This window comes from Leptinotarsa decemlineata, unplaced genomic scaffold (genome assembly GCF_025532065.1).
Source record: "Leptinotarsa decemlineata unplaced genomic scaffold, Ldec_3_MD MMD2_P_RNA_scaffold_7, whole genome shotgun sequence".
In the NCBI taxonomy this organism is placed as follows: Eukaryota; Metazoa; Arthropoda; class Insecta; order Coleoptera; family Chrysomelidae; genus Leptinotarsa; species Leptinotarsa decemlineata.
Genome location: NW_027412534.1, coordinates 2,298,048 through 2,313,842, shown reverse-complemented (window position 1 = coordinate 2,313,842; position 15,795 = coordinate 2,298,048). Strand labels below are relative to the sequence as shown.

General features: G+C 38.4%; 1 protein-coding gene and 1 long non-coding RNA gene across 2 annotated transcripts in view; both read right to left on the bottom strand.

The window, feature by feature from the left end:
• Window positions 1-15,795, bottom strand: part of LOC111516184 (5-hydroxytryptamine receptor) — a 616,569-nt gene that overhangs the window by 122,465 nt on the left and 478,309 nt on the right. The window lies entirely within an intron of this gene.
• On the bottom strand, window positions 12,984-14,164 carry LOC141480275 (uncharacterized). The gene is made up of 2 exons (XR_012464240.1): window positions 14,060-14,164; window positions 12,984-13,769 (listed from the first exon to the last, which is right to left on the bottom strand). It is a non-coding gene; the product is annotated as an uncharacterized lncRNA (long non-coding RNA).

The window sequence follows — 15,795 nt, the reverse complement described above, 5'->3', positions numbered from 1 at the left end:
CTCCCTTGCAAAGGAGGGTACTGCAAGCAGCTTCATTGCACCGGAACCTGTCATTAGCATCGCTTCAGGCTTTGCCAAACAAAGATTGAACACCTGGATGGTAAAAAGATGAATTTCTGACAGAATCTTCTAGGATTGGCTCACTCCAAAGCGTTTATTCACCCTTCGGAGCTCAATACCAAACAGTAGTTGGACTACAGTAGATGTGAACCGCGATGTCTAACAGACATTCCTACAGGTTACTGTCATATGAATCATCATATGCAGAGTCGGACTGTCGGAAGACACTGTGTATCGCCTCTGTTTGGAAAGAAAATTAGTTCGAATGTGAATAGGTGTGAGCCACAATAAACCCTTGCGGGTTGTGGTGGAGGGTGAATAGACCCACTCACTTTGGACCTAAACTAACCCAACCCCTATCTGCCTGGGGTGTTCGATGAAAAGGATATTCAGCCGTTAACATAATCTATCGCTTCTCTAACTAACTGATTATCATGAGTTTCCGCATTATCAAGAACTAGCCGATCTTTCGAGTGAATAGACTGCTGAATGGAAGGCAGATTCAAATCTCTGCGGATGGCTCCATTGCTCACCAACCACGAAGCATTTGCTATCACCCGTAATAATTTGTTTTTAATTCTATTTAAAGTGTAGGGTTTCGTCGGAAAAGTTCATTCCCAGACGCCTGAAGCATACATTTTGACATGCTTGATCATCGTGTTGTGAATTGAAGTTCAATTTATAATATTCCACTTTGACTTTCTGTTGATTATTGGATATAGGTTTACCATCCGTCCCTGTATCTTTGCCTTAATGCTTTCGACGTGCGGAGTCGAGGTATATTAGAAGACCGAGGTACTTAACCCGAGGAGAAGGTAGCCAGAGAAGATATCGTTCATGGTTATCATCTGAGTATTGTTTAGGTTTACTCGGACATTCCAATCAAGTTACCAGCTCTCGAAGTCGTCGAATGCTCACGAACTATTAAAGAGGCGAGGAGTACAACGAAGCAAACAAGTCATCACTAGTCATTTCAAATACAACATTGATTTTTCAATATCCAGAGTTATCTCGCTGTGCTCGTTCCAAGAATGTATCTGAAGTTGCACTGAATTGGTTCATAGTGGTTCATAGTTGAGATGAGGTAGATACTCAAATAGAAATCAACGTATAATTCCTCGCTGAACAAAATCAGAAATGTAAACAAGAAAACGGGATTACGTAATGATATAAATACTTTTTTGTGAGGACAAAATACAAGCACTACAGGAAAATTCTTGAAGCGCTCTCAGAGCGGTGCCTGTGCGAAAGTAGCGAATAACATTGTATTTGAATCGTTGGAGATCAAATTCATTTGAAGGAACGTTCTGAGGAAGTTCATTCCATACGAACACAGCTCTCCAGATGGAAGAGTTCTTAAACAGTGTACCGAATGGAACCTTAAAACGATGAGCAACCACAGTCCATCATATTCCTGATATGTAACGCTCTTGGTGAAATCAAATGTGTCAACTCAATTGAACACTTTCCGTTAAAGTAGCTATAGAAGGGAGACAAATATTCAAATTTCCTTTGATGTTCCAGGTTATCAATTTTGCACGTGATATTCGCGTCTCCAATCAGGCGGATAGCTCTCTTCTGGATGGAAACCAGGAACTTTGCGATATGTTTGGAGGCGAAGATCCATACATGAGAACAATACTCTAGAGAAGGTCTGATATGAGCTTTATAAAGCATCAAAAGTTGCTGAGGTGCGTACAGTTTTCCGGTTCCAGTGTTCTAACCTTTCGAGAAGCAGCCTTTGCGATTCCAGCGACGTGATTGTGCCAAGACATATTGGTGTCCATTTTAACCCCCAACAAACTTACCGAAGCAGAAAGCGAAATTTTCTGACCTGACATTATTAAATCCAGTTAGGAGACATTTATCTTCTTGGAGAAAACCGGTGCCTGGGTTTTTGTGGCATTGAATTAAGCCTGGTTACTTTCACCACCAATTCGAAATTTAATATTACAATAAATAATGAAATTTGGAACAATCATGAAATACAAATCAATTCAAAGAACTAAAATTATAAAAAAATCACATCAAAGGTGCTGCTTCGTTCCATCCTGTTCATAAAAGAGGACATATGCCTCATTGCTCACAAGTGATTTTGGCGAAATTGGGAACATGTGTGAATCGTTGTATTCATGTGCCACTATATGGGTATTTGCAATATGCTGTGTAATGTCCGTTGTAAGTAGTCCCACTGTGATTTGAAAGTGCATATAGATTATAATGACAAGGAGCCACATTGTCTGCTGCATAACTGCTCATATCTAATCCATCTGAAGAAAAGTCAATGGACACATTCAATTTGCCTCTGAACCTTTCCGTCGGAGAGAATCATTTCAAATGAATTACATTTTCTCTTTTGCTTGCACCTTGAACACATAGGTTTTCCATCTCATTCCAGAGTTTCCTCCCTTGTGGAAGAATCCAAGCAATATGACAAATTCAATTGGCCAGTTCTTTGTGGTATGGGAAGAGACAAATCCCAGAAAGGATCAAAGGTTACTGATGAGTGTCCACAGTGTGTGCACATCATAGTGGATTTTAATTGACCAACGAAATAGTCTACAATCTTGGAGTTGTTCATATTCAAATATCTCTGCCAGGACTCTTGAGCTTTTCCGTTATCGGTCTATTTTTTGTCAATCTCAGTTGAGATCTGTGCAGGTTTTTCAGTAATTCTGTTGAGTTCCTCATGTAAACCTTCAAAAAGATATCGAAGGAATTCGTGGGCGTCTTGATGTGCAGAACCCATAAATCGAGGGGAAAATCTTTGAATCTGATTTTTAAAGTAGACTGTGTTGATTACTCTATCAGATGAATCTTTTGACCACAATTCCTTGATAACTTCTGCCAACGCTTTGATTAAAACACCTTTCATACTAGAAATACTAGTATCGATATCTTCCATGTATGTATCCTTTTTTAGGTATTCCAGCAACCATCCCGTGTTTGATAAACATTGGATTATACTGTTCATGAAACAGGTGTTTCCAAGATTTTTTAACCCATCGAACCCAAGAGTTTTTACTGAAGAATGTATCAGTACGTTTGTCACTACTATCTTCTTATGAGTAAACACGGATACGACGATTCACCCCTTCATTGGACTGGTAGGATAAGGAATTCCAAGCAAAACTGAATTTTGAGGACTGTGAGGGCTCAGCTAGAGGACCAAACTCAGCCTCATTTAGAGTTCCCAGTTCCTTTTCTCTCAAAGCTTGACCGTTTTGCTGCGAGTCTTTCACCAAACTGAACAACTCAATTTCTTGCACTGTCTATACATGGCAATATATTTTGTTCATGGGAAACATTGGTAATTTACTCAGGGTTTTTGATTGAGGAATTGTACCTGAACATGAAGCTGCATTACCTCTTTGAATTATTATGCTAATTTCCTGAATCAAGAAAAAGGGAGCTCTTGGGTCATTCGTCTCTTTGGATATTCTAATTCCGATTTCACGAATGAACTCCAATGCTTGGGGGCCCAAGGTACCAAATGTTTCGATTCCTATTGCATAAAAAATGAAATTACCTCCCAAATACTTGTATTTCCGTGTTTTTGACAATTCCGCTGATGAAGCTGCTGCACCGCTGAATACAGAAGTCGAAGGAACGTGACAAGGAGCCAAAGTATCGACGCATGTGAAATCCCAGACAACCGGTTTTCCTTTCCGCCAAGGAATGATAGTCATGCCATCTGGTCGTTTCCCATCATCGCTGCAAGTGTCTGAGGTTTCTAAGATGGAAGGTATATTTGCCAAACCTAAGGCACGTTTGATGACATCATTTACAGCTTGATGACGGTAAAACGGTAACGGAGGTGTAGTTCAAAAAGGGAATGATAAACCATTCTAGCTTCTGCAGATCCGAGCTCAAATGCAGTTACTCGTATGGCATAGCATCCAGAGGAGAGCTTCGATTTCAAAGTATCTACATGATTGTTGAATTTTAAACTATTGTCAATGAACAAGCCAAGGAATTTAGAAGCTGGTACGTTATCTATTTGAATATTATTTAGATGTACGGCTGGAATCTGGCAACGAAAGGACACTACTTTTGTTTTTGATAAATTCAAGCTCAAGAGATTTGAGTCAAACCAGTCCTTCACTATCGTGATGTCATTCTCAATAACTTCATACAACGTATGGTTGTTAGGAGCATGCCATAAAATTGTAGTATCATCAGCAAATAGAGTGAATTTTCCTTGGATGTTTATAGACGATAGGTCATTAATGTAAATTAAAAATAAAAGAGGGCCCAGTACCGAACCTTGTGGGACGCCGCAAGTAATTTTACCTTCATTTGAGTATGAAGTGGTTTTGACCATCTGGGTGCGATCTGCTAGGTATGACTCAAACCATTTAAGACTTATTCCAGTTATACCGTATCTACTGAGTTTCCGCAAAAGAATTTTATGATTCACACAATCAAATGCTTTGGCTATATCACAGAAGACGGCAGCTACTATTTCTTTGTCATTTATGTTGGAATAAACATTGTAAAGAAATGAAAATATGGCATCGGAAGTGTTTTTTTGCTTTTGGAAACCAAACTGGCAATCACTTATTATTTTGTTTCCATTCAGAAAGCACAGGAGTCTTGTTTCGACTAGTTTTTCTATCAATTTAGCCATTGCAGAGATTAGAGAAATTGGACGAAGACTTGATGGATCATTGATGTTTTCTCCCTTTGGCAGTGCTAACACAATCGACTTCTTCAAAAAAACTGGAAAGATTCCTTCTCTTAATGAATTATTTATTAGATTGACTAATATATCGAGTATTCTTATCGGAATATTTTCTAGGATTTTTATAGAGATTTCGTCTGAGCCTGTGGCGTTTTTGTTTTTAATGGAAAATAATGTTTCATGCAGTTCGGTAATATTTGTATCATATAATATAAAGGTATTCGTAACTTCGATATTCACATAGTCTAAGGGGTCACGGGCTGCTTTTATATTTTTCGCCAAGCTCGGATCTGCAGAAGCTAGAATGGTTTATCATTCCCTTTTTGAACCACACCTCCGTTATGGTATTTGCTTTTGGGGTGTGTGTTCTACCACATGCCTTCAATCAGTATTACTAATACAAAAACGTGCAATACGAGGCATATGCAAAGCCAAGCCTAGGGACTCTTGTCGACCTCTTTTTGCCTCTAACAAAATCCTAACGGTGGTCTCCCTATTTATATACGAGACAATCTGCCTTGTCTTCAAAAATAGGGTATTGTTTAACAACTTGGACGCGCCAATGTATCAAACCAGGCAAAGATTCAGCTTTAAATTACCGCTGCCTTCTTCGTCTCTAGTTAAAGATTCCATTATTTACAACGGTCTTAAAATGTTCAATCACCTTCCTCAAGCTTTAAGAACCATGAATGACCTTAGAGCTCTTAAGAAAGAGTTGAAAGACTTACTCTCTGGGAGACCTTATTATAGCTTAGTAGAATTCTATGATGATAATTTCAATTGAGAAGACTAACTGTAATATCTACGGTATTTTATTGATTTCATTTCATTCAATTTAGTTTAAATTGATTTATTTACATTTTGTTGACCATGTTCTTATATCCTGAACGTTTGTTATTATTTACATGTCTCTTTTCAGTTCATGTTATAACCTAATTTTAGTGATTTTACTTTTGTGATTTCATGTATATGTTATTTATATTTCGCACAAGGCTTCGTCAATAAGAATTTATTCTTCAGACAATAAAGTATATTAAAAAAAAAAAAAAAAAAGCGCCCGGCGCTATATCTACAACTCAATCCATGGTATCCTCGGATGTCTACTTCCACTACACACTTGCATTTGTGTTGAACAGAAATATTGGGACCTAGTCGAAGGCCTACAGCAACTGTAAAAGATTCATTGTCTAATAATGTACCAAGGGATGAAACTGGTGAGGCATCCAACCAAACGCCTGCATGTTTTGACGACACTGCTTTTATACGTGCCTTATCTTTAGGAGATTTAGCCAAGTCTAACAAATCATTTAAGGCATTTTTTACAAGAGGAATATTCCAGGTTTGTTGAAAATTTTTTCTGGTTCTTGGTAGATTAGTTTGTGAGATACATAGTTGTTCGGCCTTGCTCACATTGTTACCCGATGGAAAGGAGAGTGGTAAAATTGAATCTATCATTTTATCACACTATAACTCGAATAGAGGAAGGTAGGTAGTGAAAGATCAGTGATTGTACGAATGCCTAAACTTCCATAAGATACAGGAAGAGTAGCCTGATGCCATGCATTGCTCTCCAACTAATCATACAAGAGTGTTACGAATTTCTTCATCAAACTTGATCAGATAAGTTTGTTGATGCCAGGTTGGAAAACATCTCATGAGATGGAGGAGCTTTGGAATAGTCAAACAGTTTCTGAGAAGATGGAAAGCTACATGTCTTGGAAGAGCATGAACACGAGAAGACATAATTCTGAAATTATATAATTTTTCCTCATAAAAAGTGATGAATGATTCTTCTGTGAGAGGAGAACCAAGAAGAATTAAACTATTCCTGTCAATTATTTTGATTCCAGGAGCAACGTCATTGAATTTTCTCGAAATATTCGAATCAGGATCACTTAGAAAATGAAGTTCACATTTATGGAAGTTTGGTTCTTTCAGGAACCTAAAGAGCCATACACAAAAATGATCCGACAATCCATAGCATCGAAGTTTGGACAGCAATTCCTCATGCCACACACGGTTAAAGGCCTTAGAAATATCAAGCGCAATAGCTTTTGATTCTGTTTTTTGATTGCGTTATTCCAAATATGAGTGACATATGATAGAAGGTCGCATGTTTCCAAAAGCCATATTGATGATCGCTCAAGATGTTGAAGCCTTCCAAATACTTTAGGGTATGGTAGTTTACGACTTTCTCCATTATTTTTGATATCACTGATAGCAAAAAGACTGGTCTTTAGTTATTTGGAAGATTTTTTTGCTGTTTTTGGGAATAGGCTGAACACGATCAATCTTCCAACAGAAAGGAAACCCCCTTTCTTGTAAGATAGGTTGAAAAGTCTGCAAAATACCGGTGCGAGTTCATTTGCGCACTTTTTAAGTACGATAACAGGTCCTTCATTAGGATCTGATGCCTTGTTGATATTGAGCTGTTTCGAAATTCGCCTGACTAGAAGCTGTCAAAAAGTAATTTCTGGCATTGTAGATTCTATTGTGGGTGGTGCCTCTTCCAGAAAATCGACTGTGGAGTGGGAGTGTGTTCAGCTAGTAGATTTCCTTATTCTATGGCTGATGTTGCGATTATACCATCCACTTGTGTTAGTGGTGGAATTGTGGATTTTGTTAAGTTCTGAGTAACATCTTCAGCTACCGACCAGAGGGATCTAGACCCGCAGTTTATCTCTAATTCTCTGATTGTTGAATTTTTGCTTTCATGTATCCTAAGTTGCAGCTGTTGAACCTGGTCCAAGGCGCTCAAAAGCACAACAAACGGCTGGAAAGATCATTGCCTCGGTATTTTGATATGTGCATGGTGTAACATTCATGGACTATATTGAGAAGGAAAATACCATCACTAGTGAATATTATATGGCGTTATGCATCCTTTGCAGGCCGGAACTGCAAAAAAAGCCCGCATATGTCGAAGAAAAAAAATTCGTTTCATCAAGACAACGCATCGTGTCACAAATCGCTCAAAACAATGGCAAACGTACATGAATTGAACTTTTGAACTTTCAATTGCTTCCACATGTCAGCGTCTACTGGCTGTACGCATACCTCAAAAAAATTATCATTGGTAAGAGTCAAAAAAATGAATAATAATACGGTATTGACGAGACACCGTTGCCCTACCTTACGGAGGATATTGCATCCATTGTGGGGAACGGGAAATGCCGAATTTATTGAAAATATTTCTTCCCCACCCTCAGGCTCATACAAGCTGATAAGCCTGATATAGTCCTTCTCGACCACCAGAGCAAGACAATATCCGTCATTGAGTTTTAAGCTCCTAGCGAGACGAATATCGTTCAAAAATAGGAGGAAAAACGGATGAACTATCGAGATTTTCTCTTCGAACTCCGCAGACTCTATCTAGACCACTCTGTCAAGAGGGTTGTTCTGATTATTGGAGTCCTTGGTGGAATGATGCCCTCTCTACTCTCGAATCTTAAAATCATACCGGCTTGCCACACTAAGGCAGAAATATTTACCGCACAGACGCAAAAGGTTGTTGTTCTTGGCTCACTGCGCTTGCTCAGGGCACATGATTCTCGGACCCAATGATCACATACCCCACAGTGTGGGGAGTGGTCATTGGTTGATAATTCTGCGCCGACTGTATCAGGGCTTCGGGGGATAGGGCCTGATCAGCGCACACTACGGTGAAAAAAAATAATAATAATAATTTTGCCGTTGGTTGATAATGCTGGCGCGCCCTCCCGAATGTATCGGGGCTTCGAGGAATAGGGTCTGAGCAGCGAATACTTCGGTAAATAAAAAACAATTTTCCCATTGAAGTATCAATACAACTCATTTAGACAATACATGAAAAAAATAAAATAAGATCTCACGAAGCAGTTAACTGCTTGTATGTAAGGAAAAATAATATATATAATTTGAAATTGTTTGTATGGAAACGATTTCAGGTTATTAAGATATACAGGGTTATTATTTCTGCTTTGATAATTATTCATTTCAAATAATGGTGGACGAGCGGGTTTGATGTCGTCGAGTAGAACTACATTTTTATCAAGGCTCGTTGCTCCGATCGACTTTCCACACGAGTACTTTTATTCATAAAATTGTCCAAGTAACCTTATTTTGTTGAAAAATATTGAAAAATATCTGTCATTTCAAAGTTTTGGGGTGTGGACCATCGGGGGTAGTCCGTTCCTGACTTTGTAGCAAAACAACTGACTCCTGCATGAAAGCTCATCGACGGAATTCATTTGTTCAGTCAATTACCAAAATTTGGATGATTTTGAATATTCACTTGAAAAGTTATCAAAGAAGAACATTTTTCATTTTGTAACTTCGAGGGCCCGTAACTTGGTTACGAAGACTTTTAGGAAAAAAAGTTATAGGAAGTACTGGTGATATTTTGACCCCATCTATACATTTCCGAGAGGAAAAGAGGAAGTCCAGTGACACCCTGTATAGATTAATGGACATAGTACAGTAGATTCGAATTAAGAATAACTTATTTACAGAATGGAATTCATATACTCAAATATATACTCTATATAAATCGTTTTGTAAAAGTGGTATTTGAAGTGTTAGAGCGGCGATGGAATATTTGTGATGAAAATATATTATGTCTCTAATATACAGGGTAAAACCAAATAAGTGTAAAACATTCAAGGAGGCGATTCCTCATCGAAAAAAAGATAGAATCTTTCATATAAACAAATTTCATTGAAGTATCCCTTGTTAAGATACAACCCCTTGAAAGGGGTACATAAAATTTTTATAACAATTTTTTTCACAAGCACTGAAAAAGATACAATATTGACATCAACCTGACGTTTTGTACTACCAAAAAGGCACTTAGCCAGCAATTTATTTGGTTCACCCCATGGTTGTAAGGAGTGGAAAACCTAACCCCTAAAATTTATTTCCAATGTAACTTTTTGTCTTATTATTTGTTTACCATTTAAAAATTCATTTCCGATAGCCTGTTTGATTCTAAACAAAAAACTTTTCTTAGGTTTTTTTGGCTAAAATAAACCAGTTCGCAGCAAAAAATAATTTTATGAACAACTACAGAGATACATCGTCATAAATGCGAAAATACGAAACTAATTCATTAAGTAGGTCGCTATTAGCGATAGTGACAATTAAATTGGTATGACGCTGTCAGTTTGTGAATTTTCGAAATTGAATCAACACCAATTGTGTGTTGTTGTTCTGTTCTTAATTTGTTACTTTAATAATTCACTTGTTATTAAAATGGCATACACAAATGAGGAAATGGCTGATATGCATTACGTTTAGGGTCTGTCGCAGGGAAATGTGTTAGAAGCTTCTAGAAGATATGCTGAACTGTATCTTCAACGGCAGCATCCTTCACATTGAATATTTGCTCGACTTTATCAACGATTACAAGAATATGGTTCATTCCACAAAAGAAAGCAGGATTGTGGTCGCCATCGAGAAGTACGAACACCACAGCTTGAGGAAGCAGTACTTTATTTGATTGAAGAACAAACTACTACTAGTACTAGAAAGATTGCTTTCCGGCTAAATGTTGATCATATGCATTTTTGCAATTGGATGCTGGAAATGATTAGAAGAAATTGTGACTTTCTGAAGACGATATAATTCACAGACGAATGTAGTTTTTCTCGGGACGAGGGTCTGATGAAAACTTTTACGCTATTGTCGAAACTGACCATCAAGAACAATTTTCTATCAACGTGTGGCTCGGAGTTATCGAGGATGACTCAATTGGGCATCAATTTTCTACCTCCTCGATTGAATGGTGAGGCATACGTTCAATTTTTAAGAGAAGTGCATCCAGTACTGCTGGAGAAAGTTCCTGTGGGCGTTAGAAGGTATATGTTTTTTATGCATGCATGCAAGTAGCACGTCAGCATTTAACTGAAACATATGCAAATCAGTGGATAGGTCTAGGAGGACCACAGAACTGGCCCGCTTGATCCCCGGATCTCAATCCTCTCGATTTCTCTATTTGGTACCATTTACAGCATTTGGTTTATCGTACTCCTGTTCGCGATGTAGAGGAGTTAAGAAATCTGTAGTTGTTCATAAAATAATTTTTTGCTGCGAACTGGTTTATTCTGGGCAAAAAACCCTAGAGACATTTTTTGTTTAGAATGAAACAGGCGATCGGAAATACATTTTTAAATGGTAAACAAATAATAAGACAAAAAGTTACATTGGAAATAAATTTTAGGGGTTGCGTTTTCCACCCCTCACAATAATGGGGTAAACAAAATAAATAACTGGCTAAGTGTCTTTTTGGTAGTGCAAAACTTCAGGTCAATTTCAATATTGTAACTTTTTCAGTGCTTGTGAAAAAAATTGTTATACAAATTTCATGTACCCCCTTTAAGGGGCTGTATCTGAATAAGGGATGCTCCAATGAAGTTTCTTTATATGAAAGATCCTATCTTTTTTTCGATGAGGAATCACCTTTTCGAATATTCTACACTCATTCAGTGACACCCTGTATTGTGTTTCTCAATGGTGATTATATTATGTTGTTTGGTGTTGACATTTATTTCCTCGACGTTTGAGATAACTTCTCTCATTCAACACAGTTTCATATCAAGACCGTAAAACAAAAACTTAACTGCCAAACATTAAATTTTTGCTTCGAACTGGCATACTCTTTTTAGTCGTTAATTTTTATATTCGGGAAATTTCAGTTGCTTGTTCCATTAAAACGTAATCTCAATAAATAACATCTGGTTTCCTGTTGTCACAAACATCAACTCCACTGCCCAAAAACGATAGAATTGAATTTGAAGTTGTAATTTCCTCGACGTATTGGCCCATCGTGTTCACTTTACTATGAAACAAATGGATCAACTGACAGTTCGAGATGATATATTATTGATTCTGTAAAAGCTGTGCGGGTTTTCGGAGTTTGCTGAGTGGCTAATAACTCCCACTGCAATAATTTCCATAGATTACGCAATCAACGGAAGGGTCCTCGAGTCACGACCAATCTTTCTCAATAATGAACTGGATAGTATTCGAATGAAATTGTCTGATGTGCTGAATTCAGTACACCAGTATCGGATAAAAAGGTTTATTTTATGGGATCGAATCGATGGATAGCAGTGATTTAACCGCATTCAGTTATGATTCACGTTGGATTCTGTTCAATTTTTCATTAATATTTAAGATATTTTTAGAGTTATACTCATTTTCAAATATTCAGTAGATTCTGTGCTGAACTTTTGAAGTGTCGACATCACAACAATAAGGTAGTTCTAAAGTGAGTGGCTCTATTCGATCCTCCACAGCAACCCATAAGGGTTCATTGTGGCTCACACCTATTCACACTCGGCCGAATAAACCCAGCTTGCAGTTTCATCATTTTCCAGACATAGGCGACGAACACTGTCTTCCGACAGTCCAAGTCTCTGAATGTGATGATTTAAATGACAGTGACCTGTGAGAAGGCCTGTTAGGCATCGTAGTTCATCCCTACTGTAGTCCAACAACTGTTTGAAATCAAGCTCCGAAGGGTGAATAAACGCCTCGAAGTGAGCCAATCCTGGAAGATATTGCCAGAAGTCCATAACTCTTCTTGCCATCCAGGTGTTGAGTGTTTGTTTGGCAAAGCCCAAAGCGATGCCAATGACAGGTTCTGGTCCAATGAAGCCGCTTGCAGCACCCTCCTTTGCAAGAGAGTCAGCAGCTTCATTGCCTTCCAGGCCAGTATGGCCAGGAATCCAGAGCAGATACAATCTGTGTAGTCTTCCTATCGAGGAGAGTCTTTTTTGGCAGTTTGCTACCAATTTAGACGTTGCTCGGTGGGAGCCAAGAGCTTTCAACGCCGCTTGACTGTCCAAGAATATTTTTATTGACTTGTGAGTGAGGTTGGATTTATCCAATCTCTCCGCACACAATTCAATAGCGTGAATTTTCGCTTGGAATACAGTCGCATAAGTCGCTAAGTTCCTAGGCAGGTAGATAAGTCTGTCCTGGATCTGTGACTGAAAACACCTGCACCAGAACCCAAAGATGTTTTTGATCCATTGTCACCTTACAAACCACAAGAGGGGACTAAATCATCTGTCGGTAACAAATAAGACAGATGGGTATCCGCGGCTAAGCTAAACAGTGGAGACGGGAGTGGGTTAAACAACTTAGCAAATTTCAAATAGATCTTAATGGGCGCCAGGTAAATTTAATCCTCCAGATACCCTAAGTAACTCACAATATCAATAACTTACCAATTAATATTGGAAATAAAAGATAAAAATCCCCAATATGATTTATTCAGTAATCCTAACTTACATGGATTAACCAACAACGCTTCTAAGACAACAATGCAATATTCACACTACTACGCGATGTTCAAATGTCCATACAAGAGCGCGGTGTATCTAACCACGAATTCAATCAGCCATAAATTACGGTAGTAACGACGCTCAAAAAACTACAATACGTCGAGTAAAACTACCACGAAAATTGAGTAGGTGAAATCGTAAATACTAGTATCGGATGGTAAGACAAACTCGTTTGCGTCGCGTGAGCTCAGGCGTAGGCGCATCGGTGTCAATCAGCAATCGTGAAAGGAAGAATATACCTCAATTTCCGTTTCACAAATATCTATATCAATCAGGTATCAATAAACAACTCTTAATCAATAAACGATAAACAACACTATATCAACAGGTATCAATAAACATAAGGGCAAACAATTATTTAAATATCTCAGTATTGCATAAATTTTCAAATAAATCAATTATAACTTGCGTGCTCCTTTTGGGCCACCCGGTATATGGTGTTAGGCTACCCTGTAGTATGGCGGAAGTGGATCACCCTGTAGTACTGCTGAGATGGATCACCCTGTAGTACGGCGGAGATGGATCACCCTGTAGCACCACCAAGATAGATCACCCTGTAGGGCACGACAAGCTGGACCAGTAATGGATCACCAAATAAGATCCAGAAAGAAAATAGGGGAAAAAAAGACAGGAAAAGAAAAAGGAAACAGGAACGAAGACAAAAAAAAAACAGGAAAAGAAAAGCAGGAAGAAAAACCCTACGGAAGAAAATTCTCAATCAGAATCAGATGAAACAAGGTGAGATTCAACCCCCATTCAATAGGACTATTTGACTAATCAATACCCCTGGTATATTTTCATCAAGCAAAGTAGCAAGATAACAAGAGTATATTTTTGGGTGCCCTGTATAACCATATGATCCGTAAAAATCAAGAAAATTGAATGAGTGTTGAAACCTCTCTTCAATACTAATATTCATTTGAGATATAACGATGGAATCAGAAATTACTAAACTCATCAAAAACACATTTAATGGTAAAATTCTTACCCTGGCCAAGGGGTTTTCTATACGTTTCTTCGTGTGCGGTGCTCTGCACGGAAGTCCTACTGGGACTTGATGAGTGACTGAGGGCCTTCTGTTTCTTATGAATCTGGCACGAGTTCGGTAACCACCACAAATCCTCAAAAGAGCTTAAGTTTCAGACTGCAAATATCCACACCAAAATGACCAATCAGTCTTCCACTATACAATCCTGACTTGTAGAAATAATCCCCGTGAAGGATGGCACAAATACAACCAAATATATCCTACAATCAGTCTGATGGTACCCTTTGAACTCCGAACCAAGCTCACCGAAGGTTAACTTCCAAATACTAAGCGACTGCCACATCTGACAGCTAACCAGTTGTTGCCACAGTGCATCCAATCTACACTACAAGCACCAAGGGGGCGCTGTGCACAACATCATAAATCTAACAATTCCTCCACAGCCACTTGATACATCATCAACAAGTCCATGACCCATCAAAACTCCTTCTCAAAGCAATGCAACCCTAAAACAACCCTTGACAACTTGAGTAACCGATAAATCCTCCACCCGTGAACAACTGTAGAACTAGTTCGGTGTAAGTCGACGGAACGACACTACGAAAGTTCGGCAGATGTCAACCAACAGCTGTCTCTTAACCTTGTTTACGAATATTTACAAAATATATTGTTCCAACCTATTTTCAACTATTTACCAATCCTTTTTCATGCGATGGAATAGAAACATATAAGGTAAGTCGCCATAACCTTCCCTTTCAGTACAAATATTAGAGCATTCATATTATGCAGAATATTTACCGAAAATATCAAACAGTATTCAGAAACCAGAGCTAACTAATATTGTTTTTCAGGCGATATGGCTCTAATATGTCAGTAATCCTTCTGGAAGTAATGAATAACGATCTATGCAAGAAATATTCTTGGAAAGATATAGGGAATAAGGCAGACAACGGCAAAAAAAATGATAGGTGAAGAAAACTGAGAAACAAACAATAACAACTATTTCAACCTAGCGAGGAATTTCGGATCTCCAACGTCGATTGGCAATAGGAGAATGCGTAAGTACTGGTCAAAGCAGTTAGTCAGGGAGCATACATTTATTCTTATACATTTCAGGTATGGTTTTCTATGGAACGGAAGATTCCCATTACTATGATGTTAAATGAATAAAATCTACTTGTAACTTAATTACATTGTTAATATCCTTTGAATAAAGATCTTAAAAGGTAAGGTAGTGTTTTGAAAGGTCACATAAGAGCAGTTTGATCTAGTGCTAAATTGAAACGTAACACCATCTGTGAACCAACAACTATTTGCTCTTAATATTTCCTTCTCCCGTAGGATCCAGTCCTCTCTACTCGGGAATAGTACTTTATAAGGCAGTTCGTAGTTGACAGTTGGAGGCATAAAGTCAGAGGTCATTTCCAGAATGCTGTGACTTCCAATGTCAACCAACAGTTTGTTGCACTCTGCATTGCATTGATTTGTGCAATTGGCAATGTGCACAAGTCTGTATGCAGTCCATCTAGCCTCTCTTTCCAAAAAAATGTGGAGAGGGGGTAGATCTAGAAGGATCTCTATGGCCGCTGACGGTGTGGTACTGATGACACCACTGATAGCCAGACAAACCTGTATCTGTAAGCCAGAGAGCTTCGCTTGGGCCGTTTTCTGTAAAGCCTTCGGCCTCTAAGCAATTGATCCGTGATCATTGGTCTGACAATCATCACATAAATCCA